Source organism: Daphnia magna, linkage group LG5, assembly GCF_020631705.1.
Source record: "Daphnia magna isolate NIES linkage group LG5, ASM2063170v1.1, whole genome shotgun sequence".
Lineage (NCBI taxonomy): Eukaryota > Metazoa > Arthropoda > Branchiopoda > Diplostraca > Daphniidae > Daphnia > Daphnia magna.
The window spans coordinates 1320936-1345985 of NC_059186.1; the positions used below are offsets into that span (position 1 = coordinate 1320936).

Below are 25050 nucleotides of genomic sequence, written 5' to 3' on the forward strand. Positions count from 1 at the left end.
TTTCTTGGATGAAGCGCGATATAAGAAATTGGCGAGTGACCCTCAACAAACTGCTTTTAATTTCCGCCGTGCTCTAAATACCGTCGTTGTTTCGCCATTTCAGCTGTTTGTATTGAATGAACACAACGCGCCGTGTCGTTGTGTAGCGCTTTTCCACATAATTCACTTCTAGGACGAACTCGTTAACGATAAAAACCACGTAATTTTACGAATAGAATAATTAATGTTGTTTCATTTTGCATAATCGATTTATTCTCTTGCAAATTTATTTCATCTTTAAGATCATACTTCACAGGATCATTTCTGTAGTATATCTTGACTTGTTTCCCACCAGAAACATTTCTCCAATCAACCCGCGATGACGAGTAATGACGCTGGCTTCTGAGAGTGAAACAGGTTGCGATCGTAGCCACTTGCGTGGTATCTGCTCGTAGCCATTGAGGACCGTTTCCGGTGTTCCCTTGTGGCACACTGGAAGGAAACCGGCGTTTTCAGAGCGGTAATTTAGCAAAGCATAGAAAAATGAACTTACTGATTCCTCTGATATCCGTAAAACGTTAAACCCAATTGCCTCGCCTCTTTAGCGTTTCGTGTTATCGATATCAAAATAGCTAACGTTTCCATGTGTAGATTTCATTGATCGAATCCTGTGCCCTTTAATAAGAATTTCGCACATTGGCAGGCGTAGTATTTCAAACATGTGACGTTCACTAATGTCTTCACGTAACATTTCTTCCTGTTGTTCGTTGTTGTCTCTGCGTAACATTAACTTGGTTGCTGCAAAAACAGCTGCGTTACGTATTCCAAGGATTCTATCCAGCATGTTTTCTGATGCGTTGTGCAGAGTGTGCAGAGTTTGCTACTAGGTGGAGTTGATTGACTCAAACGGATAGTGCACTGCAATCACCAGCTTCACATATAATATAATATTGGAACCGTTTAGCCTAATAACCTATTTGTATCAAAAGAGAAGATAAAAACTAATGAGTTGTATTGGCCTTCGAACAGTGCCAGGCAGGGTTCTAGCAACAGCCTGGTTTCCTGGTGACTTTCTTCGTTTTTGCGATAGTGGTTTGCTCTTTTTGTTCATCAGCCATATTTTCGAGATCCGTATGGCATATAACACCCAGTAACTTGAGTTTCAGTTATCGCTTCTCGGCCTTTTGGCTAAGATCAAAGTGTAGTATCTGTTCTTATCAGCTTAATATCTGATACGGGTTCAAATGAACCCCAGAATATTAAACTGATTTTTGGAATTCGGTGGGAAGTCAATGCTTGCATTGATCCTGCCACGGGTTGACCCGGTATTGCAGTACCTCCGGGCTCGGCTCACCCCTTAAAAGGGATGTTTTACTGAATTAAATCAATTTATAAGTGCTCTTCTCTATTAATCTCGCATCATTATGAGGTGGAAAAACTGACATAAATACGATATCTACATATTTTCTTATCCTCAACATATCACTATTCCATCGAAAGTCATTTGGCTGCTGGAAATGTATCTTTCGACAGCTTTCACTAAGTATGGAACATGGTTAAATAATTGCAGCCCAACAAGTTATGTCCCTCAAAGGGAACGAGTTTTATTTAGAGCTAACCATTCAAATTGGTTCTAGTTTAATTGATTGTACGGCAATCTGACATGCAGACATGTCTCTCATGAATATTGTTGTTTAGATCAGTTGAGCAGTATAGACGAAAAAACAGTGCAATTCGACGTCTCCATTTGGGAGGAAGAAGTTTTCCCAAATGAGAGCATTTTCTCTTCTAACCCAGAAATGGCTGTAAGTTTTCGATTTTCTAAATAAGAGCTTTATAGGATCAACTATGCTCAATCCCATCTTTCAGTTTTATGCGTAATTCCACGTGCGATAGTTCTTTGTTGAGCTCTATGATTTAGTGTACTTCGTCGTTATTGTTTGTCTACCAAAAAACTATGAGTAATCGCCAAGTATTTACAAAAAGTCATACTTACCTGGCTCAGAGGCAACCATGATCACCAAGGTGGTTCCTCCAGGGTGAGGCCTTTCCATTGCACTAAGGATGGGCTGACCCTTGCGATTAATCCAAATGTGATTAACTCGGGAGTACAATTTTTGGTAGTGGGGGACTGCGTTCGCGCCGTCCCCTGAGCAGCAGAATCTATAATACTAACTGAACCAGACTTGGACGAATACTTTTCACTTGGTAAATCAGTCACCGTGTGATCAAAACCACTGCATTAAAGGCGTTATTCTTCATTTAAATATGCAAACCATTAAACGAAACGCAAAGATTGCATTTGTCAAGCCCGATAAGAAAGTCACTTATGATGCTTAAACGTAAAAATGGCGGATACTTTGTGATAATTGATGTACGCCAACAACGATTCAGACATATGCGTTGTAAATTTTACATTCAATACTGTCAACGGCCATACCACGTAGAACTCACCCGGTCTCGTCAGCTCCCGGAAGTTAAGCTACGTCGGGTCCCGTTAGTACTTGGATGGGTGACCGCTTGGGAATACGGGATGCTGTTGGCATCGTTTCTTTTTTCAATTTATTCAGATTTTAACATGACCAACACAATATATTTATGATCCTCAATTTGATTGTGTGGAAACGTTTACGTGTGTGGAAACGTTGTAATTTGGCCGTGATCGTCTAGTGGTTAGGACCCTACGTTGTGGGGTCTGATAGCGTAAAACCGTAGTAACCCAGGTTCGAATCCTGGTCACGGCATTTCAAAGCTAGTGGAAAAGCACAATGAGATAGCAACTGAGTAATTTTCGTTCAGTTGTTGTAGGTTTTTACTGATTTTATGGTTAAGTAAACGGGAATGGGTTCAGCAAATTTGACCTGTAAACTGAAACAATTCCTGTGCGTTCACTTGAGCTGGCGAAAAGCATTGTAATTTGCATGAATTTTACTACTCAACGGTGTTGTATGGCAACATGTGAAATATTCGTAAAATGAACTATATTCTTTATAGGTATGTGAGTGTAAAACTGAAAGCAGCAAAATGATTAGTTTAATCGAAGAAGCAGTACCTTGCCTGATGTTGTTGGTGTCAACGTCCGTGCGGAATCGACAAGAAAAAGGTTCAAGTAGTAGGGCTCTCTCATGTGAAATTTAGCTTTGCGCAGTGGCAATATCATAACCAATGAGGGTCTCCCGAGGTGTGATTATTGCTAGTTGAAAACTTTAACCAATACCCCGCCACGATGAAGTGAAACATTCTTTGTTGTCGGCAATTTTTGACAGCTCCAGCAGGAGCAGATTCTCTTAAAGAACGTTAACACTGTGTTCAGTTATTGTTTACTGTTGTCTGTTTGATTACCCTTTAGTAAGCGATTGGTTAATCAATCCCACATATATCAAAGGTTGGGAAACCTGAATTTCTGTCTATAGAATCGTGTTTGTTCAACTTAGCGGATGGATCCCCCCCCACCCCTATACAACAAAGAAAAAAACTAAAGGACTTGCAGAATAAATAGGTTTCGTCACCTTTCCCAATTCAGCTTACCCACCCCGTTTGCCTTAGACTTCGTTTATGTTTCACTCAGCTTAAGTTAACTCAGTTGAAAATCAAAAGAGGAAACTATTTTTACATGAGCTTTATACAGCATGAAGGTTTTTAGTGACTGTTTCAAATCTAACAGAAAATAGTCGTCGCATTACGGTTGAATATGTCTGTTTATTGCCGTGACTTTACCAAAGTGGTATGAAGTTGGGAAATGAAGAAAGACCAACTGATTTCAGTTGTTAATCACTCTGGTTTCTAATCAATACCCGGATAAATCTTTCGCCTTTTACTAAAGATTTCCGTGGTTAGGAGCACTGATGAGTCTATATGACTTATTTTTCGAACGCCTGGTCCTTAGACTGGGCACCTCAAATATAAATAAATAAATTCTCGTTATTAAGTCAGTAAAGTAGTGAAAGCAGAATATTTCCAATGTAATTGGAGAATAAAAGAATATTAAGATTCCTCCATTTCATGTTTATCAACAAAAGGTAAATTACACCGCCATCTTAGCGATCCGTTGAAGTTGGTTGAAAACGCGGCCGAGGGCGCGAAGCGCCCGATGGCCGCAAACTTTAGATGCAGTTCAACATATAAGTATTCAGGTCCCTCCATTTCATGCTTTTCCAAATCATTAAAATTGTATGCAAACACCACCGTTCCATACGCACAAGTTGAAAACGCGGCCGAGGGCGCGAAGCGCCCGATGGCCGCATAGAAACTTCAATTGCAATTGAACGTTTAGGTATTCAGATTATTATTCAGTATTAGCTTTGGGCTGTGACAGTAACAGTGAATCGTTATTGAGCTTAACGGAGCGGGTTGATATTCAGATGCAATCATGCCAATCACTTGAGCTTTCACTCTTTTACCCAATTGCAATATTTTAGATTTAGAGATTTAGGGTGGAGCTTATTGTTGTGGCAGTATTTCACTTTTGAAGCAGAAACCAACCCATTGAAACCCATTCTTTCCTTAATAGAAATAAAAAGAAAGAGGTTTGACTGTTTTGTCGAGGCTAATTCATGTCGCGTACATTCACGGGCGCGATCCTACTACTGCTCGACACGGGAACTTTTGGCTGCTTAGTTTCCTTCCTGGCCCGTTTTGCTCCTCCTTAGCTAACCTGCACCCATTAAATTCCTTCAATGGGTCCATGTTGATGCCCAACTTAGTGCGGACGCCTGATCAACATGCACGGTCACGAAGTAGGAATCCTCGTCTCAAGTCATCCACACTATCAAGCCTCCCAGAAGCAGGATTACAGATGCGTGCCACACATCCAGCTGAAGTATTAATGTCTGACGATCGATTGTATTTCTTGGATGAAGCGCGATATAAGAAATTGGCGAGTGACCCTCAACAAACTGCTTTTAATTTCCGCCGTGCTCTAAATACCGTCGTTGTTTCGCCATTTCAGCTGTTTGTATTGAATGAACACAACGCGCCGTGTCGTTGTGTAGCGCTTTTCCACATAATTCACTTCTAGGACGAACTCGTTAACGATAAAAACCACGTAATTTTACGAATAGAATCATTAATGCTGTTTCATTTTGCATAATCGATTTATTCTCTTGCAAATTTATTTCATCTTTAAGATCATACTTCACAGGATCATTTCTGTAGTATATCTTGACTTGTTTCCCACCAGAAACATTTCTCCAATCAACCCGCGATGACGAGTAATGACGCTGGCTTCTGAGAGTGAAACAGGTTGCGATCGTAGCCACTTGCGTGGTATCTGCTCGTAGCCATTGAGGACCGTTTCCGGTGTTCCCTTGTGGCACACTGGAAGGAAACCGGCGTTTTCAGAGCGGTAATTTAGCAAAGCATAGAAAAATGAACTTACTGATTCCTCTGATATCCGTAAAACGTTAAATCCAATTGCCTCGCTTCTTTAGCGTTTCGTGTTATCGATATCAAAATAGCTAACGTTTCCATGTGTAGATTTCATTGATCGAATCCTGTGCCCTTTAATAAGAATTTCGCACATTGGCAGGCGTAGTATTTCAAACATGTGACGTTCACTAATGTCTTCACGTAACATTTCTTCCTGTTGTTCGTTGTTGTCTCTGCGTAACATTAACTTGGTTGCTGCAAAAACAGCTGCGTTACGTATTCCAAGGATTCTATCCAGCATGTTTTCTGATGCGTGTGCAGAGTGTGCAGAGTTTGCTACTAGGTGGAGTTGATTGACTCAAACGGATAGTGCACTGCAATCACCAGCTTCACATATAATATAATATTGGAACCGTTTAGCCTAATAACCTATTTGTATCAAAAGAGAAGATAAAAACTAATGAGTTGTATTGGCCTTCAACAGTGCCAGGCAGGGTTCTAGCAACAGCCTGGTTTCCTGGTGACTTTCTTCGTTTTTCGATAGTGGTTTGCTCTTTTGTTCATCAGCCATATTTTCGAGATCCGTATGGCATATAACACCCAGTAACTTGAGTTTCAGTTATCGCTTCTCGGCCTTTTGGCTAAGATCAAAGTGTAGTATCTGTTCTTATCAGCTTAATATCTGATACGGGTTCAAATGAACCCCAGAATATTAAACTGATTTTTGGAATTCGGTGGGATGTCAATGCTTGCATTGATCCTGCCACGGGTTGACCCGGTATTGCAGTACCTCCGGGCTCGGCTCACCCCTTAAAAGGGATGTTTTACTGAATTAAATAAATTTATAAGTGCTCTTCTCTATTAATCTCGCATCATTATGAGGTGGAAAAACTGACATAAATACGATATCTACATATTTTCTTATCCTCAACATATCACTATTCCATCGAAAGTCATATGGCTGCTGGAGATGTATCTTTCGACAGCTTTCACTAAGTATGGAACATGGTTAAATAATTGCAGCCCAACAAGTTATGTCCCTCAAAGGGAACGAGTTTTATTTAGAGCTATCCATTCAAATTGGTTCTAGTTTAATTGATTGTTCGGCAATCTGACATGCAGACATGTCTCTCATGAATATTGTTGTTTAGATCAGTTGAGCAGTATAGACGAAAAAACAGTGCAATTCGACGTCTCCATTTGGGAGGAAGAAGTTTTCCCAAATGAGAGCATTTTTCTTCTAACCCAGAAATGGCTGTAAGTTTTCGATTTTCTAAATAAGAGCTTTATAGGATCAACTATGCTCAATCCCATCTTTCAGTTTTATGCGTAATTCCATGTGCGATAGTTCTTTGTTGAGCTCTATGATTTAGTGTACTTCGTCGTTATTGTTTGTCTACCAAAAAACTATGAGTAATCGCCAAGTATTGACAAAAATCATACTTACCTGGCTCAGAGGCAACCATGATCACCAAGGTGGTTCCTCCAGGGTGAGGCCTTTCCATTGCACTAAGGATGGGCTGACCCTTGCGATTAATCCAAATGTGATTAACTCGGGAGTACAATTTTTGGTAGTGGGGGACTGCGTTCGCGCCGTCCCCTGAGCAGCAGAATCTATAATACTAACTGAACCAGACTTGGACGAATACTTTTCACTTGGTAAATCAGTCACCGTGTGATCAAAACCATTGCATTAAAGGCGTTATTCTTCACTTAAATATGCAAACTATTAAACGAAACGCAAAGATTGCATTTGTCAAGCCCGATAAGAAAGTCACTTATGATGCTTAAACGTAAAAATGGCGGATACTTTGTGATAATTGATGTACGCCAACAACGATTCAGACATATGCGTTGTAAATTTTACATTCAATACTGTCAACGGCCATACCACGTAGAACTCACCCGGTCTCGTCAGCTCCCGGAAGTTAAGCTACGTCGGGTCCCGTTAGTACTTGGATGGGTGACCGCTTGGGAATACGGGATGCTGTTGGCATTTTCTTTTTTCAATTTATTCAGATTTTAACATGACCAACACAATATATTTATGATCCTTAATGTGATTGTGTGGAAACGTTTACGTGTGTGGAAACGTTGTAATTTGGCCGTGATCGTCTAGTGGTTAGGACCCTACGTTGTGGGGTCTGATAGCGTAAAACCGTAGTAACCCAGGTTCGAATCCTGGTCACGGCATTTCAAAGCTAGTGGAAAAGCACAATGAGATAGCAACTGAGTAATTTTCGTTCAGTTGTTGTAGGTTTTTACTGATTTTATGGTTAAGTAAACGGGAATGGGTTCAGCAAATTTGACCTGTAAACTGAAACAATTCCTGTGCGTTCACTTGAGCTGGCGAAAAGCATTGTAATTTGCATGAATTTTACTACTCAACGGTGTTGTATGGCAACATGTGAAATATTCGTAAAATGAACTATATTCTTTATAGGTATGTGAGTGTAAAACTGAAAGCAGCAAAATGATTAGTTTAATCGAGAAGCAGTACCTTGCCTGATGTTGTTGGTGTCAACGTCCGTGCGGAATCGACAAGAAAAAGGTTCAAGTAGTAGGGCTCTCTCATGTGAAATTTAGCTTTGCGCAGTGGCAATATCATAACCAATGAGGGTCTCCCGAGGTGTGATTATTGCTAGTTGAAAACTTTAACCAATACCCCGCCACGATGAAGTGAAACATTCTTTGTTGTCGGCAATTTTTGACAGCTCCAGCAGGAGCAGATTCTCTTAAAGAACGTTAACACTGTGTTCAGTTATTGTTTACTGTTGTCTGCTTGATTACCCTTTAGTAAGCGATTGGTTAATCAATCCCACATATATCAAAGGTTGGGAAACCTGAATTTCTGTCTATAGAATCGTGTTTGTTCAACTTAGCGGATGGATCCCCCCACCCCTATACAACAAAGAAAAAAAACTAAAGGACTTGCAGAATAAATAGGTTTCGTCACCTTTCCCAATTCAGCTTACCCACCCCGTTTGCCTTAGACTTCGTTTATGTTTCACTCAGCTTAAGTTAACTCAGTTGAAAATCAAAAGAGGAAACTATTTTTACATGAGCTTTATACAGCATGAAGGTTTTTAGTGACTGTTTCAAATCTAACAGAAAATAGTCGTCGCATTACGGTTGAATATGTCTGTTTATTGCCGTGACTTTACCAAAGTGGTATGAAGTTGGGAAATGAAGAAAGACCAACTGATTTCAGTTGTTAATCACTCTGGTTTCTAATCAATACCCGGATAAATCTTTCGCCTTTTACTAAAGATTTCCGTGGTTAGGAGCACTGATGAGTCTATATGACTTATTTTTCGAACGCCTGGTCCTTAGACTGGGCACCTCAAATATAAATAAATAAATTCTCGTTATTAAGTCAGTAAAGTAGTGAAAGCAGAATATTTCCAATGTAATTGGAGAATAAAAGAATATTAAGATTCCTCCATTTCATGTTTATCAACAAAAGGTAAATTACACCGCCATCTTAGCGATCCGTTGAAGTTGGTTGAAAACGCGGCCGAGGGCGCGAAGCGCCCGATGGCCGCAAACTTTAGATGCAGTTCAACATATAAGTATTCAGGTCCCTCCATTTCATGCTTTTCCAAATCATTAAAATTGTATGCAAACACCACCGTTCCATACGCACAAGTTGAAAACGCGGCCGAGGGCGCGAAGCGCCCGATGGCCACATAGACTTCAATTGAAATTGAACGTTTAGGTATTCAGATTATTATTCAGTATTAGCTTTGGGCTGTGACAGTAACAGTGAATCGTTATTGAGCTTAACGGAGCGGGTTGATATTCAGATGCAATCATGCCAATCACTTGAGCTTTCACTCTTTTACCCAATTGCAATATTTTAGATTTAGAGATTTAGGGTGGAGCTTATTGTTGTGGCAGTATTTCACTTTTGAAGCAGAAACCAACCCATTGAAACCCATTCTTTCCTTAATAGAAATAAAAAGAAAGAGGTTTGACTGTTTTGTCGAGGCTAATTCATGTGCGTACATTCACGGGCGCGATCCTACTACTGCTCGACACGGGAACTTTTGGCTGCTTAGTTTCCTTCCTGGCCCGTTTTGCTCCTCCTTAGCTAACCTGCACCCATTAAATTCCTTCAATGGGTCCATGTTGATGCCCAACTTAGTGCGGACGCCTGATCAACATGCACGGTCACGAAGTAGGAATCCTCGTCTCAAGTCATCCACACTATCAAGCCTCCCAGAAGCAGGATTACAGATGCGTGCCACACATCCAGCTGAAGTATTAATGTCTGACGATCGATTGTATTTCTTGGATGAAGCGCGATATAAGAAATTGGCGAGTGACCCTCAACAAACTGCTTTTAATTTCCGCCGTGCTCTAAATACCGTCGTTGTTTCGCCATTTCAGCTGTTTGTATTGAATGAACACAACGCGCCGTGTCGTTGTGTAGCGCTTTTCCACATAATTCACTTCTAGGACGAACTCGTTAACGATAAAAACCACGTAATTTTACGAATAGAATCATTAATGCTGTTTCATTTTGCATAATCGATTTATTCTCTTGCAAATTTATTTCATCTTTAAGATCATACTTCACAGGATCATTTCTGTAGTATATCTTGACTTGTTTCCCACCAGAAACATTTCTCCAATCAACCCGCGATGACGAGTAATGACGCTGGCTTCTGAGAGTGAAACAGGTTGCGATCGTAGCCACTTGCGTGGTATCTGCTCGTAGCCATTGAGGACCGTTTCCGGTGTTCCCTTGTGGCACACTGGAAGGAAACCGGCGTTTTCAGAGCGGTAATTTAGCAAAGCATAGAAAAATGAACTTACTGATTCCTCTGATATCCGTAAAACGTTAAATCCAATTGCCTCGCTTCTTTAGCGTTTCGTGTTATCGATATCAAAATAGCTAACGTTTCCATGTGTAGATTTCATTGATCGAATCCTGTGCCCTTTAATAAGAATTTCGCACATTGGCAGGCGTAGTATTTCAAACATGTGACGTTCACTAATGTCTTCACGTAACATTTCTTCCTGTTGTTCGTTGTTGTCTCTGCGTAACATTAACTTGGTTGCTGCAAAAACAGCTGCGTTACGTATTCCAAGGATTCTATCCAGCATGTTTTCTGATGCGTGTGCAGAGTGTGCAGAGTTTGCTACTAGGTGGAGTTGATTGACTCAAACGGATAGTGCACTGCAATCACCAGCTTCACATATAATATAATATTGGAACCGTTTAGCCTAATAACCTATTTGTATCAAAAGAGAAGATAAAAACTAATGAGTTGTATTGGCCTTCAACAGTGCCAGGCAGGGTTCTAGCAACAGCCTGGTTTCCTGGTGACTTTCTTCGTTTTGCGATAGTGGTTTGCTCTTTTTGTTCATCAGCCATATTTTCGAGATCCGTATGGCATATAACACCCAGTAACTTGAGTTTCAGTTATCGCTTCTCGGCCTTTTGGCTAAGATCAAAGTGTAGTATCTGTTCTTATCAGCTTAATATCTGATACGGGTTCAAATGAACCCCAGAATATTAAACTGATTTTTGGAATTCGGTGGGATGTCAATGCTTGCATTGATCCTGCCACGGGTTGACCCGGTATTGCAGTACCTCCGGGCTCGGCTCACCCCTTAAAAGGGATGTTTTACTGAATTAAATAAATTTATAAGTGCTCTTCTCTATTAATCTCGCATCATTATGAGGTGGAAAAACTGACATAAATACGATATCTACATATTTTCTTATCCTCAACATATCACTATTCCATCGAAAGTCATATGGCTGCTGGAGATGTATCTTTCGACAGCTTTCACTAAGTATGGAACATGGTTAAATAATTGCAGCCCAACAAGTTATGTCCCTCAAAGGGAACGAGTTTTATTTAGAGCTATCCATTCAAATTGGTTCTAGTTTAATTGATTGTTCGGCAATCTGACATGCAGACATGTCTCTCATGAATATTGTTGTTTAGATCAGTTGAGCAGTATAGACGAAAAAACAGTGCAATTCGACGTCTCCATTTGGGAGGAAGAAGTTTTCCCAAATGAGAGCATTTTTCTTCTAACCCAGAAATGGCTGTAAGTTTTCGATTTTCTAAATAAGAGCTTTATAGGATCAACTATGCTCAATCCCATCTTTCAGTTTTATGCGTAATTCCATGTGCGATAGTTCTTTGTTGAGCTCTATGATTTAGTGTACTTCGTCGTTATTGTTTGTCTACCAAAAAACTATGAGTAATCGCCAAGTATTGACAAAAATCATACTTACCTGGCTCAGAGGCAACCATGATCACCAAGGTGGTTCCTCCAGGGTGAGGCCTTTCCATTGCACTAAGGATGGGCTGACCCTTGCGATTAATCCAAATGTGATTAACTCGGGAGTACAATTTTTGGTAGTGGGGGACTGCGTTCGCGCCGTCCCCTGAGCAGCAGAATCTATAATACTAACTGAACCAGACTTGGACGAATACTTTTCACTTGGTAAATCAGTCACCGTGTGATCAAAACCATTGCATTAAAGGCGTTATTCTTCACTTAAATATGCAAACTATTAAACGAAACGCAAAGATTGCATTTGTCAAGCCCGATAAGAAAGTCACTTATGATGCTTAAACGTAAAAATGGCGGATACTTTGTGATAATTGATGTACGCCAACAACGATTCAGACATATGCGTTGTAAATTTTACATTCAATACTGTCAACGGCCATACCACGTAGAACTCACCCGGTCTCGTCAGCTCCCGGAAGTTAAGCTACGTCGGGTCCCGTTAGTACTTGGATGGGTGACCGCTTGGGAATACGGGATGCTGTTGGCATTTCTTTTTCAATTTATTCAGATTTTAACATGACCAACACAATATATTTATGATCCTTAATGTGATTGTGTGGAAACGTTTACGTGTGTGGAAACGTTGTAATTTGGCCGTGATCGTCTAGTGGTTAGGACCCTACGTTGTGGGGTCTGATAGCGTAAAACCGTAGTAACCCAGGTTCGAATCCTGGTCACGGCATTTCAAAGCTAGTGGAAAAGCACAATGAGATAGCAACTGAGTAATTTTCGTTCAGTTGTTGTAGGTTTTTACTGATTTTATGGTTAAGTAAACGGGAATGGGTTCAGCAAATTTGACCTGTAAACTGAAACAATTCCTGTGCGTTCACTTGAGCTGGCGAAAAGCATTGTAATTTGCATGAATTTTACTACTCAACGGTGTTGTATGGCAACATGTGAAATATTCGTAAAATGAACTATATTCTTTATAGGTATGTGAGTGTAAAACTGAAAGCAGCAAAATGATTAGTTTAATCGAGAAGCAGTACCTTGCCTGATGTTGTTGGTGTCAACGTCCGTGCGGAATCGACAAGAAAAAGGTTCAAGTAGTAGGGCTCTCTCATGTGAAATTTAGCTTTGCGCAGTGGCAATATCATAACCAATGAGGGTCTCCCGAGGTGTGATTATTGCTAGTTGAAAACTTTAACCAATACCCCGCCACGATGAAGTGAAACATTCTTTGTTGTCGGCAATTTTTGACAGCTCCAGCAGGAGCAGATTCTCTTAAAGAACGTTAACACTGTGTTCAGTTATTGTTTACTGTTGTCTGCTTGATTACCCTTTAGTAAGCGATTGGTTAATCAATCCCACATATATCAAAGGTTGGGAAACCTGAATTTCTGTCTATAGAATCGTGTTTGTTCAACTTAGCGGATGGATCCCCCCCACCCCTATACAACAAAGAAAAAAAACTAAAGGACTTGCAGAATAAATAGGTTTCGTCACCTTTCCCAATTCAGCTTACCCACCCCGTTTGCCTTAGACTTCGTTTATGTTTCACTCAGCTTAAGTTAACTCAGTTGAAAATCAAAAGAGGAAACTATTTTTACATGAGCTTTATACAGCATGAAGGTTTTTAGTGACTGTTTCAAATCTAACAGAAAATAGTCGTCGCATTACGGTTGAATATGTCTGTTTATTGCCGTGACTTTACCAAAGTGGTATGAAGTTGGGAAATGAAGAAAGACCAACTGATTTCAGTTGTTAATCACTCTGGTTTCTAATCAATACCCGGATAAATCTTTCGCCTTTTACTAAAGATTTCCGTGGTTAGGAGCACTGATGAGTCTATATGACTTATTTTTCGAACGCCTGGTCCTTAGACTGGGCACCTCAAATATAAATAAATAAATTCTCGTTATTAAGTCAGTAAAGTAGTGAAAGCAGAATATTTCCAATGTAATTGGAGAATAAAAGAATATTAAGATTCCTCCATTTCATGTTTATCAACAAAAGGTAAATTACACCGCCATCTTAGCGATCCGTTGAAGTTGGTTGAAAACGCGGCCGAGGGCGCGAAGCGCCCGATGGCCGCAAACTTTAGATGCAGTTCAACATATAAGTATTCAGGTCCCTCCATTTCATGCTTTTCCAAATCATTAAAATTGTATGCAAACACCACCGTTCCATACGCACAAGTTGAAAACGCGGCCGAGGGCGCGAAGCGCCCGATGGCCGCATAGAAACTTCAATTGAAATTGAACGTTTAGGTATTCAGATTATTATTCAGTATTAGCTTTGGGCTGTGACAGTAACAGTGAATCGTTATTGAGCTTAACGGAGCGGGTTGATATTCAGATGCAATCATGCCAATCACTTGAGCTTTCACTCTTTTACCCAATTGCAATATTTTAGATTTAGAGATTTAGGGTGGAGCTTATTGTTGTGGCAGTATTTCACTTTTGAAGCAGAAACCAACCCATTGAAACCCATTCTTTCCTTAATAGAAATAAAAAGAAAGAGGTTTGACTGTTTTGTCGAGGCTAATTCATGTCGTACATTCACGGGCGCGATCCTACTACTGCTCGACACGGGAACTTTTGGCTGCTTAGTTTCCTTCCTGGCCCGTTTTGCTCCTCCTTAGCTAACCTGCACCCATTAAATTCCTTCAATGGGTCCATGTTGATGCCCAACTTAGTGCGGACGCCTGATCAACATGCACGGTCACGAAGTAGGAATCCTCGTCTCAAGTCATCCACACTATCAAGCCTCCCAGAAGCAGGATTACAGATGCGTGCCACACATCCAGCTGAAGTATTAATGTCTGACGATCGATTGTATTTCTTGGATGAAGCGCGATATAAGAAATTGGCGAGTGACCCTCAACAAACTGCTTTTAATTTCCGCCGTGCTCTAAATACCGTCGTTGTTTCGCCATTTCAGCTGTTTGTATTGAATGAACACAACGCGCCGTGTCGTTGTGTAGCGCTTTTCCACATAATTCACTTCTAGGACGAACTCGTTAACGATAAAAACCACGTAATTTTACGAATAGAATCATTAATGCTGTTTCATTTTGCATAATCGATTTATTCTCTTGCAAATTTATTTCATCTTTAAGATCATACTTCACAGGATCATTTCTGTAGTATATCTTGACTTGTTTCCCACCAGAAACATTTCTCCAATCAACCCGCGATGACGAGTAATGACGCTGGCTTCTGAGAGTGAAACAGGTTGCGATCGTAGCCACTTGCGTGGTATCTGCTCGTAGCCATTGAGGACCGTTTCCGGTGTTCCCTTGTGGCACACTGGAAGGAAACCGGCGTTTTCAGAGCGGTAATTTAGCAAAGCATAGAAAAATGAACTTACTGATTCCTCTGATATCCGTAAAACGTTAAATCCAATTGCCTCGCTTCTTTAGCGTTTCGTGTTATCGATATCAAAATAGCTAACGTTTCCATGTGTAGATTTCATTGATCGAATCCTGTGCCCTTTAATAAGAATTTCGCACATTGGCAGGCGTAGTATTTCAAACATGTGACGTTCACTAATGTCTTCACGTAACATTTCTTCCTGTTGTTCGTTGTTGTCTCTGCGTAACATTAACTTGGTTGCTGCAAAAACAGCTGCGTTACGTATTCCAAGGATTCTATCCAGCATGTTTTCTGATGCGTGTGCAGAGTGTGCAGAGTTTGCTACTAGGTGGAGTTGATTGACTCAAACGGATAGTGCACTGCAATCACCAGCTTCACATATAATATAATATTGGAACCGTTTAGCCTAATAACCTATTTGTATCAAAAGAGAAGATAAAAACTAATGAGTTGTATTGGCCTTCAACAGTGCCAGGCAGGGTTCTAGCAACAGCCTGGTTTCCTGGTGACTTTCTTCGTTTTGCGATAGTGGTTTGCTCTTTTTGTTCATCAGCCATATTTTCGAGATCCGTATGGCATATAACACCCAGTAACTTGAGTTTCAGTTATCGCTTCTCGGCCTTTTGGCTAAGATCAAAGTGTAGTATCTGTTCTTATCAGCTTAATATCTGATACGGGTTCAAATGAACCCCAGAATATTAAACTGATTTTTGGAATTCGGTGGGATGTCAATGCTTGCATTGATCCTGCCACGGGTTGACCCGGTATTGCAGTACCTCCGGGCTCGGCTCACCCCTTAAAAGGGATGTTTTACTGAATTAAATAAATTTATAAGTGCTCTTCTCTATTAATCTCGCATCATTATGAGGTGGAAAAACTGACATAAATACGATATCTACATATTTTCTTATCCTCAACATATCACTATTCCATCGAAAGTCATATGGCTGCTGGAGATGTATCTTTCGACAGCTTTCACTAAGTATGGAACATGGTTAAATAATTGCAGCCCAACAAGTTATGTCCCTCAAAGGGAACGAGTTTTATTTAGAGCTATCCATTCAAATTGGTTCTAGTTTAATTGATTGTTCGGCAATCTGACATGCAGACATGTCTCTCATGAATATTGTTGTTTAGATCAGTTGAGCAGTATAGACGAAAAAACAGTGCAATTCGACGTCTCCATTTGGGAGGAAGAAGTTTTCCCAAATGAGAGCATTTTTCTTCTAACCCAGAAATGGCTGTAAGTTTTCGATTTTCTAAATAAGAGCTTTATAGGATCAACTATGCTCAATCCCATCTTTCAGTTTTATGCGTAATTCCATGTGCGATAGTTCTTTGTTGAGCTCTATGATTTAGTGTACTTCGTCGTTATTGTTTGTCTACCAAAAAACTATGAGTAATCGCCAAGTATTGACAAAAATCATACTTACCTGGCTCAGAGGCAACCATGATCACCAAGGTGGTTCCTCCAGGGTGAGGCCTTTCCATTGCACTAAGGATGGGCTGACCCTTGCGATTAATCCAAATGTGATTAACTCGGGAGTACAATTTTTGGTAGTGGGGGACTGCGTTCGCGCCGTCCCCTGAGCAGCAGAATCTATAATACTAACTGAACCAGACTTGGACGAATACTTTTCACTTGGTAAATCAGTCACCGTGTGATCAAAACCATTGCATTAAAGGCGTTATTCTTCACTTAAATATGCAAACTATTAAACGAAACGCAAAGATTGCATTTGTCAAGCCCGATAAGAAAGTCACTTATGATGCTTAAACGTAAAAATGGCGGATACTTTGTGATAATTGATGTACGCCAACAACGATTCAGACATATGCGTTGTAAATTTTACATTCAATACTGTCAACGGCCATACCACGTAGAACTCACCCGGTCTCGTCAGCTCCCGGAAGTTAAGCTACGTCGGGTCCCGTTAGTACTTGGATGGGTGACCGCTTGGGAATACGGGATGCTGTTGGCATTTCTTTTTTCAATTTATTCAGATTTTAACATGACCAACACAATATATTTATGATCCTTAATGTGATTGTGTGGAAACGTTTACGTGTGTGGAAACGTTGTAATTTGGCCGTGATCGTCTAGTGGTTAGGACCCTACGTTGTGGGGTCTGATAGCGTAAAACCGTAGTAACCCAGGTTCGAATCCTGGTCACGGCATTTCAAAGCTAGTGGAAAAGCACAATGAGATAGCAACTGAGTAATTTTCGTTCAGTTGTTGTAGGTTTTTACTGATTTTATGGTTAAGTAAACGGGAATGGGTTCAGCAAATTTGACCTGTAAACTGAAACAATTCCTGTGCGTTCACTTGAGCTGGCGAAAAGCATTGTAATTTGCATGAATTTTACTACTCAACGGTGTTGTATGGCAACATGTGAAATATTCGTAAAATGAACTATATTCTTTATAGGTATGTGAGTGTAAAACTGAAAGCAGCAAAATGATTAGTTTAATCGAGAAGCAGTACCTTGCCTGATGTTGTTGGTGTCAACGTCCGTGCGGAATCGACAAGAAAAAGGTTCAAGTAGTAGGGCTCTCTCATGTGAAATTTAGCTTTGCGCAGTGGCAATATCATAACCAATGAGGGTCTCCCGAGGTGTGATTATTGCTAGTTGAAAACTTTAACCAATACCCCGCCACGATGAAGTGAAACATTCTTTGTTGTCGGCAATTTTTGACAGCTCCAGCAGGAGCAGATTCTCTTAAAGAACGTTAACACTGTGTTCAGTTATTGTTTACTGTTGTCTGCTTGATTACCCTTTAGTAAGCGATTGGTTAATCAATCCCACATATATCAAAGGTTGGGAAACCTGAATTTCTGTCTATAGAATCGTGTTTGTTCAACTTAGCGGATGGATCCCCCCACCCCTATACAACAAAGAAAAAAAACTAAAGGACTTGCAGAATAAATAGGTTTCGTCACCTTTCCCAATTCAGCTTACCCACCCCGTTTGCCTTAGACTTCGTTTATGTTTCACTCAGCTTAAGTTAACTCAGTTGAAAATCAAAAGAGGAAACTATTTTTACATGAGCTTTATACAGCATGAAGGTTTTTAGTGACTGTTTCAAATCTAACAGAAAATAGTCGTCGCATTACGGTTGAATATGTCTGTTTATTGCCGTGACTTTACCAAAGTGGTATGAAGTTGGGAAATGAAGAAAGACCAACTGATTTCAGTTGTTAATCACTCTGGTTTCTAATCAATACCCGGATAAATCTTTCGCCTTTTACTAAAGATTTCCGTGGTTAGGAGCACTGATGAGTCTATATGACTTATTTTTCGAACGCCTGGTCCTTAGACTGGGCACCTCAAATATAAATAAATAAATTCTCGTTATTAAGTCAGTAAAGTAGTGAAAGCAGAATATTTCCAATGTAATTGGAGAATAAAAGAATATTAAGATTCCTCCATTTCATGTTTATCAACAAAAGGTAAATTACACCGCCATCTTAGCGATCCGTTGAAGTTGGTTGAAAACGCGGCCGAGGGCGCGAAGCGCCCGATGGCCGCAAACTTTAGATGCAGTTCAACATATAAGTATTCAGGTCCCTCCATTTCATGCTTTTCCAAATCATTAAAATTGTATGCAAACACCACCGTTCCATACGCACAAGTTGAAAACGCGGCCGAGGGCGCGAAGCGCCGATGGCCGCATAGAAACTTCAATTGAAATTGAACGTTTAGGTATTCAGATTATTATTCAGTATTAGCTTTGGGCTGTGACAGTAACAGTGAATCGTTATTGAGCTTAACGGAGCGGGTTGATATTCAGATGCAATCATGCCAATCACTTGAGCTTTCACTCTTTTACCCAATTGCAATATTTTAGATTTAGAGATTTAGGGTGGAGCTTATTGTTGTGGCAGTATTTCACTTTTGAAGCAGAAACCAACCCATTGAAACCCATTCTTTCCTTAATAGAAATAAAAAGAAAGAGGTTTGACTGTTTTGTCGAGGCTAATTCATGTCGTACATTCACGGGCGCGATCCTACTACTGCTCGACACGGGAACTTTTGGCTGCTTAGTTTCCTTCCTGGCCCGTTTTGCTCCTCCTTAGCTAACCTGCACCCATTAAATTCCTTCAATGGGTCCATGTTGATGCCCAACTTAGTGCGGACGCCTGATCAACATGCACGGTCACGAAGTAGGAATCCTCGTCTCAAGTCATCCACACTATCAAGCCTCCCAGAAGCAGGATTACAGATGCGTGCCACACATCCAGCTGAAGTATTAATGTCTGACGATCGATTGTATTTCTTGGATGAAGCGCGATATAAGAAATTGGCGAGTGACCCTCAACAAACTGCTTTTAATTTCCGCCGTGCTCTAAATACCGTCGTTGTTTCGCCATTTCAGCTGTTTGTATTGAATGAACACAACGCGCCGTGTCGTTGTGTAGCGCTTTTCCACATAATTCACTTCTAGGACGAACTCGTTAACGATAAAAACCACGTAATTTTACGAATAGAATCATTAATGCTGTTTCATTTTGCATAATCGATTTATTCTCTTGCAAATTTATTTCATCTTTAAGATCATACTTCACAGGATCATTTCTGTAGTATATCTTGACTTGTTTCCCACCAGAAACATTTCTCCAATCAACCCGCGATGACGAGTAATGACGCTGGCTTCTGAGAGTGAAACAGGTTGCGATCGTAGCCACTTGCGTGGTATCTGCTCGTAGCCATTGAGGACCGTTTCCGGTGTTCCCTTGTGGCACACTGGAAGGAAACCGGCGTTTTCAGAGCGGTAATTTAGCAAAGCATAGAAAAATGAACTTACTGATTCCTCTGATATCCGTAAAACGTTAAATCCAATTGCCTCGCTTCTTTAGCGTTTCGTGTTATCGATATCAAAATAGCTAACGTTTCCATGTGTAGATTTCATTGATCGAATCCTGTGCCCTTTAATAAGAATTTCGCACATTGGCAGGCGTAGTATTTCAAACATGTGACGTTCACTAATGTCTTCACGTAACATTTCTTCCTGTTGTTCGTTGTTGTCTCTGCGTAACATTAACTTGGTTGCTGCAAAAACAGCTGCGTTACGTATTCCAAGGATTCTATCCAGCATGTTTTCTGATGCGTGTGCAGAGTGTGCAGAGTTTGCTACTAGGTGGAGTTGATTGACTCAAACGGATAGTGCACTGCAATCACCAGCTTCACATATAATATAATATTGGAACCGTTTAGCCTAATAACCTATTTGTATCAAAAGAGAAGATAAAAACTAATGAGTTGTATTGGCCTTCAACAGTGCCAGGCAGGGTTCTAGCAACAGCCTGGTTTCCTGGTGACTTTCTTCGTTTTTGCGATAGTGGTTTGCTCTTTTTGTTCATCAGCCATATTTTCGAGATCCGTATGGCATATAACACCCAGTAACTTGAGTTTCAGTTATCGCTTCTCGGCCTTTTGGCTAAGATCAAAGTGTAGTATCTGTTCTTATCAGCTTAATATCTGATACGGGTTCAAATGAACCCCAGAATATTAAACTGATTTTTGGAATTCGGTGGGATGTCAATGCTTGCATTGATCCTGCCACGGGTTGACCCGGTATTGCAGTACCTCCGGGCTCGGCTCACCCCTTAAAAGGGATGTTTTACTGAATTAAATAAATTTATAAGTGCTCTTCTCTATTAATCTCGCATCATTATGAGGTGGAAAAACTGACATAAATACGATATCTACATATTTTCTTATCCTCAACATATCACTATTCCATCGAAAGTCATATGGCTGCTGGAGATGTATCTTTCGACAGCTTTCACTAAGTATGGAACATGGTTAAATAATTGCAGCCCAACAAGTTATGTCCCTCAAAGGGAACGAGTTTTATTTAGAGCTATCCATTCAAATTGGTTCTAGTTTAATTGATTGTTCGGCAATCTGACATGCAGACATGTCTCTCATGAATATTGTTGTTTAGATCAGTTGAGCAGTATAGACGAAAAAACAGTGCAATTCGACGTCTCCATTTGGGAGGAAGAAGTTTTCCCAAATGAGAGCATTTTTCTTCTAACCCAGAAATGGCTGTAAGTTTTCGATTTTCTAAATAAGAGCTTTATAGGATCAACTATGCTCAATCCCATCTTTCAGTTTTATGCGTAATTCCATGTGCGATAGTTCTTTGTTGAGCTCTATGATTTAGTGTACTTCGTCGTTATTGTTTGTCTACCAAAAAACTATGAGTAATCGCCAAGTATTGACAAAAATCATACTTACCTGGCTCAGAGGCAACCATGATCACCAAGGTGGTTCCTCCAGGGTGAGGCCTTTCCATTGCACTAAGGATGGGCTGACCCTTGCGATTAATCCAAATGTGATTAACTCGGGAGTACAATTTTTGGTAGTGGGGGACTGCGTTCGCGCCGTCCCCTGAGCAGCAGAATCTATAATACTAACTGAACCAGACTTGGACGAATACTTTTCACTTGGTAAATCAGTCACCGTGTGATCAAAACCATTGCATTAAAGGCGTTATTCTTCACTTAAATATGCAAACTATTAAACGAAACGCAAAGATTGCATTTGTCAAGCCCGATAAGAAAGTCACTTATGATGCTTAAACGTAAAAATGGCGGATACTTTGTGATAATTGATGTACGCCAACAACGATTCAGACATATGCGTTGTAAATTTTACATTCAATACTGTCAACGGCCATACCACGTAGAACTCACCCGGTCTCGTCAGCTCCCGGAAGTTAAGCTACGTCGGGTCCCGTTAGTACTTGGATGGGTGACCGCTTGGGAATACGGGATGCTGTTGGCATTTCTTTTTTCAATTTATTCAGATTTTAACATGACCAACACAATATATTTATGATCCTTAATGTGATTGTGTGGAAACGTTTACGTGTGTGGAAACGTTGTAATTTGGCCGTGATCGTCTAGTGGTTAGGACCCTACGTTGTGGGGTCTGATAGCGTAAAACCGTAGTAACCCAGGTTCGAATCCTGGTCACGGCATTTCAAAGCTAGTGGAAAAGCACAATGAGATAGCAACTGAGTAATTTTCGTTCAGTTGTTGTAGGTTTTTACTGATTTTATGGTTAAGTAAACGGGAATGGGTTCAGCAAATTTGACCTGTAAACTGAAACAATTCCTGTGCGTTCACTTGAGCTGGCGAAAAGCATTGTAATTTGCATGAATTTTACTACTCAACGGTGTTGTATGGCAACATGTGAAATATTCGTAAAATGAACTATATTCTTTATAGGTATGTGAGTGTAAAACTGAAAGCAGCAAAATGATTAGTTTAATCGAGAAGCAGTACCTTGCCTGATGTTGTTGGTGTCAACGTCCGTGCGGAATCGACAAGAAAAAGGTTCAAGTAGTAGGGCTCTCTCATGTGAAATTTAGCTTTGCGCAGTGGCAATATCATAACCAATGAGGGTCTCCCGAGGTGTGATTATTGCTAGTTGAAAACTTTAACCAATACCCCGCCACGATGAAGTGAAACATTCTTTGTTGTCGGCAATTTTTGACAGCTCCAGCAGGAGCAGATTCTCTTAAAGAACGTTAACACTGTGTTCAGTTATTGTTTACTGTTGTCTGCTTGATTACCCTTTAGTAAGCGATTGGTTAATCAATCCCACATATATCAAAGGTTGGGAAACCTGAATTTCTGTCTATAGAATCGTGTTTGTTCAACTTAGCGGATGGATCCCCCCACCCCTATACAACAAAGAAAAAAAACTAAAGGACTTGCAGAATAAATAGGTTTCGTCACCTTTCCCAATTCAGCTTACCCACCCCGTTTGCCTTAGACTTCGTTTATGTTTCACTCAGCTTAAGTTAACTCAGTTGAAAATCAAAAGAGGAAACTATTTTTACATGAGCTTTATACAGCATGAAGGTTTTTAGTGACTGTTTCAAATCTAACAGAAAATAGTCGTCGCATTACGGTTGAATATGTCTGTTTATTGCCGTGACTTTACCAAAGTGGTATGAAGTTGGGAAATGAAGAAAGACCAACTGATTTCAGTTGTTAATCACTCTGGTTTCTAATCAATACCCGGATAAATCTTTCGCCTTTTACTAAAGATTTCCGTGGTTAGGAGCACTGATGAGTCTATATGACTTATTTTTCGAACGCCTGGTCCTTAGACTGGGCACCTCAAATATAAATAAATAAATTCTCGTTATTAAGTCAGTAAAGTAGTGAAAGCAGAATATTTCCAATGTAATTGGAGAATAAAAGAATATTAAGATTCCTCCATTTCATGTTTATCAACAAAAGGTAAATTACACCGCCATCTTAGCGATCCGTTGAAGTTGGTTGAAAACGCGGCCGAGGGCGCGAAGCGCCCGATGGCCGCAAACTTTAGATGCAGTTCAACATATAAGTATTCAGGTCCCTCCATTTCATGCTTTTCCAAATCATTAAAATTGTATGCAAACACCACCGTTCCATACGCACAAGTTGAAAACGCGGCCGAGGGCGCGAAGCGCCCGATGGCCGCATAGAAACTTCAATTGAAATTGAACGTTTAGGTATTCAGATTATTATTCAGTATTAGCTTTGGGCTGTGACAGTAACAGTGAATCGTTATTGAGCTTAACGGAGCGGGTTGATATTCAGATGCAATCATGCCAATCACTTGAGCTTTCACTCTTTTACCCAATTGCAATATTTTAGATTTAGAGATTTAGGGTGGAGCTTATTGTTGTGGCAGTATTTCACTTTTGAAGCAGAAACCAACCCATTGAAACCCATTCTTTCCTTAATAGAAATAAAAAGAAAGAGGTTTGACTGTTTTGTCGAGGCTAATTCATGTCGTACATTCACGGGCGCGATCCTACTACTGCTCGACACGGGAACTTTTGGCTGCTTAGTTTCCTTCCTGGCCCGTTTTGCTCCTCCTTAGCTAACCTGCACCCATTAAATTCCTTCAATGGGTCCATGTTGATGCCCAACTTAGTGCGGACGCCTGATCAACATGCACGGTCACGAAGTAGGAATCCTCGTCTCAAGTCATCCACACTATCAAGCCTCCCAGAAGCAGGATTACAGATGCGTGCCACACATCCAGCTGAAGTATTAATGTCTGACGATCGATTGTATTTCTTGGATGAAGCGCGATATAAGAAATTGGCGAGTGACCCTCAACAAACTGCTTTTAATTTCCGCCGTGCTCTAAATACCGTCGTTGTTTCGCCATTTCAGCTGTTTGTATTGAATGAACACAACGCGCCGTGTCGTTGTGTAGCGCTTTTCCACATAATTCACTTCTAGGACGAACTCGTTAACGATAAAAACCACGTAATTTTACGAATAGAATCATTAATGCTGTTTCATTTTGCATAATCGATTTATTCTCTTGCAAATTTATTTCATCTTTAAGATCATACTTCACAGGATCATTTCTGTAGTATATCTTGACTTGTTTCCCACCAGAAACATTTCTCCAATCAACCCGCGATGACGAGTAATGACGCTGGCTTCTGAGAGTGAAACAGGTTGCGATCGTAGCCACTTGCGTGGTATCTGCTCGTAGCCATTGAGGACCGTTTCCGGTGTTCCCTTGTGGCACACTGGAAGGAAACCGGCGTTTTCAGAGCGGTAATTTAGCAAAGCATAGAAAAATGAACTTACTGATTCCTCTGATATCCGTAAAACGTTAAATCCAATTGCCTCGCTTCTTTAGCGTTTCGTGTTATCGATATCAAAATAGCTAACGTTTCCATGTGTAGATTTCATTGATCGAATCCTGTGCCCTTTAATAAGAATTTCGCACATTGGCAGGCGTAGTATTTCAAACATGTGACGTTCACTAATGTCTTCACGTAACATTTCTTCCTGTTGTTCGTTGTTGTCTCTGCGTAACATTAACTTGGTTGCTGCAAAAACAGCTGCGTTACGTATTCCAAGGATTCTATCCAGCATGTTTTCTGATGCGTGTGCAGAGTGTGCAGAGTTTGCTACTAGGTGGAGTTGATTGACTCAAACGGATAGTGCACTGCAATCACCAGCTTCACATATAATATAATATTGGAACCGTTTAGCCTAATAACCTATTTGTATCAAAAGAGAAGATAAAAA

At 40.4% G+C, this 25050-nt stretch overlaps 1 long non-coding RNA gene and 36 other non-coding genes across 37 annotated transcripts; 36 read left to right on the top strand and 1 right to left on the bottom strand.

The window, feature by feature from the left end:
- Window positions 1-278: 278 nt before the first annotated feature.
- LOC123472817 lies at window positions 279-501 on the top strand. The gene has a single exon (XR_006647281.1). It is a non-coding gene; the product is annotated as a small nucleolar RNA U3 (small nucleolar RNA).
- A 646-nt stretch (window positions 502-1147) lies between these two features.
- On the top strand, window positions 1148-1338 carry LOC123472756. Its single transcript, XR_006647236.1, has one exon. It is a non-coding gene; the product is annotated as a U2 spliceosomal RNA (small nuclear RNA).
- Window positions 1339-1967: 629 nt separating this feature from the next.
- LOC123472683 lies at window positions 1968-2131 on the top strand. The gene has a single exon (XR_006647164.1). It is a non-coding gene; the product is annotated as a U1 spliceosomal RNA (small nuclear RNA).
- A 274-nt stretch (window positions 2132-2405) lies between these two features.
- Window positions 2406-2524, top strand: LOC123472996. The gene has a single exon (XR_006647462.1). It is a non-coding gene; the product is annotated as a 5S ribosomal RNA (ribosomal RNA).
- Window positions 2525-2634: 110 nt separating this feature from the next.
- Trnah-gug lies at window positions 2635-2723 on the top strand. The gene is given in 2 exon segments: window positions 2635-2671; window positions 2689-2723. It is a non-coding gene; the product is annotated as a tRNA-His (tRNA).
- Window positions 2724-3115: 392 nt separating this feature from the next.
- LOC123472873 lies at window positions 3116-3257 on the top strand. Its single transcript, XR_006647336.1, has one exon. It is a non-coding gene; the product is annotated as a U4 spliceosomal RNA (small nuclear RNA).
- A 493-nt stretch (window positions 3258-3750) lies between these two features.
- On the top strand, window positions 3751-3872 carry LOC123472944. The gene has a single exon (XR_006647405.1). It is a non-coding gene; the product is annotated as a U5 spliceosomal RNA (small nuclear RNA).
- A 1230-nt stretch (window positions 3873-5102) lies between these two features.
- On the top strand, window positions 5103-5325 carry LOC123472818. Its single transcript, XR_006647282.1, has one exon. It is a non-coding gene; the product is annotated as a small nucleolar RNA U3 (small nucleolar RNA).
- Window positions 5326-5967: 642 nt separating this feature from the next.
- On the top strand, window positions 5968-6158 carry LOC123472737. Its single transcript, XR_006647217.1, has one exon. It is a non-coding gene; the product is annotated as a U2 spliceosomal RNA (small nuclear RNA).
- A 627-nt stretch (window positions 6159-6785) lies between these two features.
- LOC123472684 lies at window positions 6786-6949 on the top strand. The gene has a single exon (XR_006647165.1). It is a non-coding gene; the product is annotated as a U1 spliceosomal RNA (small nuclear RNA).
- Window positions 6950-7223: 274 nt separating this feature from the next.
- LOC123472679 lies at window positions 7224-7342 on the top strand. The gene has a single exon (XR_006647160.1). It is a non-coding gene; the product is annotated as a 5S ribosomal RNA (ribosomal RNA).
- A 108-nt stretch (window positions 7343-7450) lies between these two features.
- On the top strand, window positions 7451-7539 carry Trnah-gug. Its single transcript is given in 2 exon segments — window positions 7451-7487; window positions 7505-7539. It is a non-coding gene; the product is annotated as a tRNA-His (tRNA).
- Window positions 7540-7930: 391 nt separating this feature from the next.
- Window positions 7931-8072, top strand: LOC123472874. The gene has a single exon (XR_006647337.1). It is a non-coding gene; the product is annotated as a U4 spliceosomal RNA (small nuclear RNA).
- Window positions 8073-8564: 492 nt separating this feature from the next.
- Window positions 8565-8686, top strand: LOC123472945. Its single transcript, XR_006647406.1, has one exon. It is a non-coding gene; the product is annotated as a U5 spliceosomal RNA (small nuclear RNA).
- Window positions 8687-9423: 737 nt separating this feature from the next.
- Window positions 9424-10671, bottom strand: LOC123472311. The gene is made up of 2 exons (XR_006646720.1): window positions 10168-10671; window positions 9424-10106 (listed from the first exon to the last, which is right to left on the bottom strand). It is a non-coding gene; the product is annotated as an uncharacterized LOC123472311 (long non-coding RNA).
- Window positions 9914-10136, top strand: LOC123472819. The gene has a single exon (XR_006647283.1). It is a non-coding gene; the product is annotated as a small nucleolar RNA U3 (small nucleolar RNA).
- Window positions 10672-10779: 108 nt separating the features above from the next.
- On the top strand, window positions 10780-10970 carry LOC123472739. The gene has a single exon (XR_006647219.1). It is a non-coding gene; the product is annotated as a U2 spliceosomal RNA (small nuclear RNA).
- A 627-nt stretch (window positions 10971-11597) lies between these two features.
- On the top strand, window positions 11598-11761 carry LOC123472686. Its single transcript, XR_006647167.1, has one exon. It is a non-coding gene; the product is annotated as a U1 spliceosomal RNA (small nuclear RNA).
- Window positions 11762-12035: 274 nt separating this feature from the next.
- Window positions 12036-12154, top strand: LOC123472685. The gene has a single exon (XR_006647166.1). It is a non-coding gene; the product is annotated as a 5S ribosomal RNA (ribosomal RNA).
- Window positions 12155-12260: 106 nt separating this feature from the next.
- On the top strand, window positions 12261-12349 carry Trnah-gug. The gene is given in 2 exon segments: window positions 12261-12297; window positions 12315-12349. It is a non-coding gene; the product is annotated as a tRNA-His (tRNA).
- A 391-nt stretch (window positions 12350-12740) lies between these two features.
- LOC123472875 lies at window positions 12741-12882 on the top strand. Its single transcript, XR_006647338.1, has one exon. It is a non-coding gene; the product is annotated as a U4 spliceosomal RNA (small nuclear RNA).
- Window positions 12883-13375: 493 nt separating this feature from the next.
- On the top strand, window positions 13376-13497 carry LOC123472946. The gene has a single exon (XR_006647407.1). It is a non-coding gene; the product is annotated as a U5 spliceosomal RNA (small nuclear RNA).
- Window positions 13498-14725: 1228 nt separating this feature from the next.
- LOC123472820 lies at window positions 14726-14948 on the top strand. The gene has a single exon (XR_006647284.1). It is a non-coding gene; the product is annotated as a small nucleolar RNA U3 (small nucleolar RNA).
- A 643-nt stretch (window positions 14949-15591) lies between these two features.
- Window positions 15592-15782, top strand: LOC123472740. The gene has a single exon (XR_006647220.1). It is a non-coding gene; the product is annotated as a U2 spliceosomal RNA (small nuclear RNA).
- Window positions 15783-16409: 627 nt separating this feature from the next.
- Window positions 16410-16573, top strand: LOC123472687. The gene has a single exon (XR_006647168.1). It is a non-coding gene; the product is annotated as a U1 spliceosomal RNA (small nuclear RNA).
- A 274-nt stretch (window positions 16574-16847) lies between these two features.
- On the top strand, window positions 16848-16966 carry LOC123472696. Its single transcript, XR_006647177.1, has one exon. It is a non-coding gene; the product is annotated as a 5S ribosomal RNA (ribosomal RNA).
- Window positions 16967-17073: 107 nt separating this feature from the next.
- Trnah-gug lies at window positions 17074-17162 on the top strand. The gene is given in 2 exon segments: window positions 17074-17110; window positions 17128-17162. It is a non-coding gene; the product is annotated as a tRNA-His (tRNA).
- A 391-nt stretch (window positions 17163-17553) lies between these two features.
- Window positions 17554-17695, top strand: LOC123472877. Its single transcript, XR_006647340.1, has one exon. It is a non-coding gene; the product is annotated as a U4 spliceosomal RNA (small nuclear RNA).
- Window positions 17696-18187: 492 nt separating this feature from the next.
- Window positions 18188-18309, top strand: LOC123472947. Its single transcript, XR_006647408.1, has one exon. It is a non-coding gene; the product is annotated as a U5 spliceosomal RNA (small nuclear RNA).
- A 1227-nt stretch (window positions 18310-19536) lies between these two features.
- LOC123472821 lies at window positions 19537-19759 on the top strand. Its single transcript, XR_006647285.1, has one exon. It is a non-coding gene; the product is annotated as a small nucleolar RNA U3 (small nucleolar RNA).
- A 644-nt stretch (window positions 19760-20403) lies between these two features.
- On the top strand, window positions 20404-20594 carry LOC123472741. The gene has a single exon (XR_006647221.1). It is a non-coding gene; the product is annotated as a U2 spliceosomal RNA (small nuclear RNA).
- Window positions 20595-21221: 627 nt separating this feature from the next.
- On the top strand, window positions 21222-21385 carry LOC123472688. The gene has a single exon (XR_006647169.1). It is a non-coding gene; the product is annotated as a U1 spliceosomal RNA (small nuclear RNA).
- A 274-nt stretch (window positions 21386-21659) lies between these two features.
- On the top strand, window positions 21660-21778 carry LOC123472707. The gene has a single exon (XR_006647188.1). It is a non-coding gene; the product is annotated as a 5S ribosomal RNA (ribosomal RNA).
- Window positions 21779-21885: 107 nt separating this feature from the next.
- Trnah-gug lies at window positions 21886-21974 on the top strand. The gene is given in 2 exon segments: window positions 21886-21922; window positions 21940-21974. It is a non-coding gene; the product is annotated as a tRNA-His (tRNA).
- Window positions 21975-22365: 391 nt separating this feature from the next.
- LOC123472878 lies at window positions 22366-22507 on the top strand. The gene has a single exon (XR_006647341.1). It is a non-coding gene; the product is annotated as a U4 spliceosomal RNA (small nuclear RNA).
- Window positions 22508-22999: 492 nt separating this feature from the next.
- LOC123472948 lies at window positions 23000-23121 on the top strand. Its single transcript, XR_006647409.1, has one exon. It is a non-coding gene; the product is annotated as a U5 spliceosomal RNA (small nuclear RNA).
- A 1228-nt stretch (window positions 23122-24349) lies between these two features.
- Window positions 24350-24572, top strand: LOC123472822. Its single transcript, XR_006647286.1, has one exon. It is a non-coding gene; the product is annotated as a small nucleolar RNA U3 (small nucleolar RNA).
- Window positions 24573-25050: the final 478 nt, after the last annotated feature.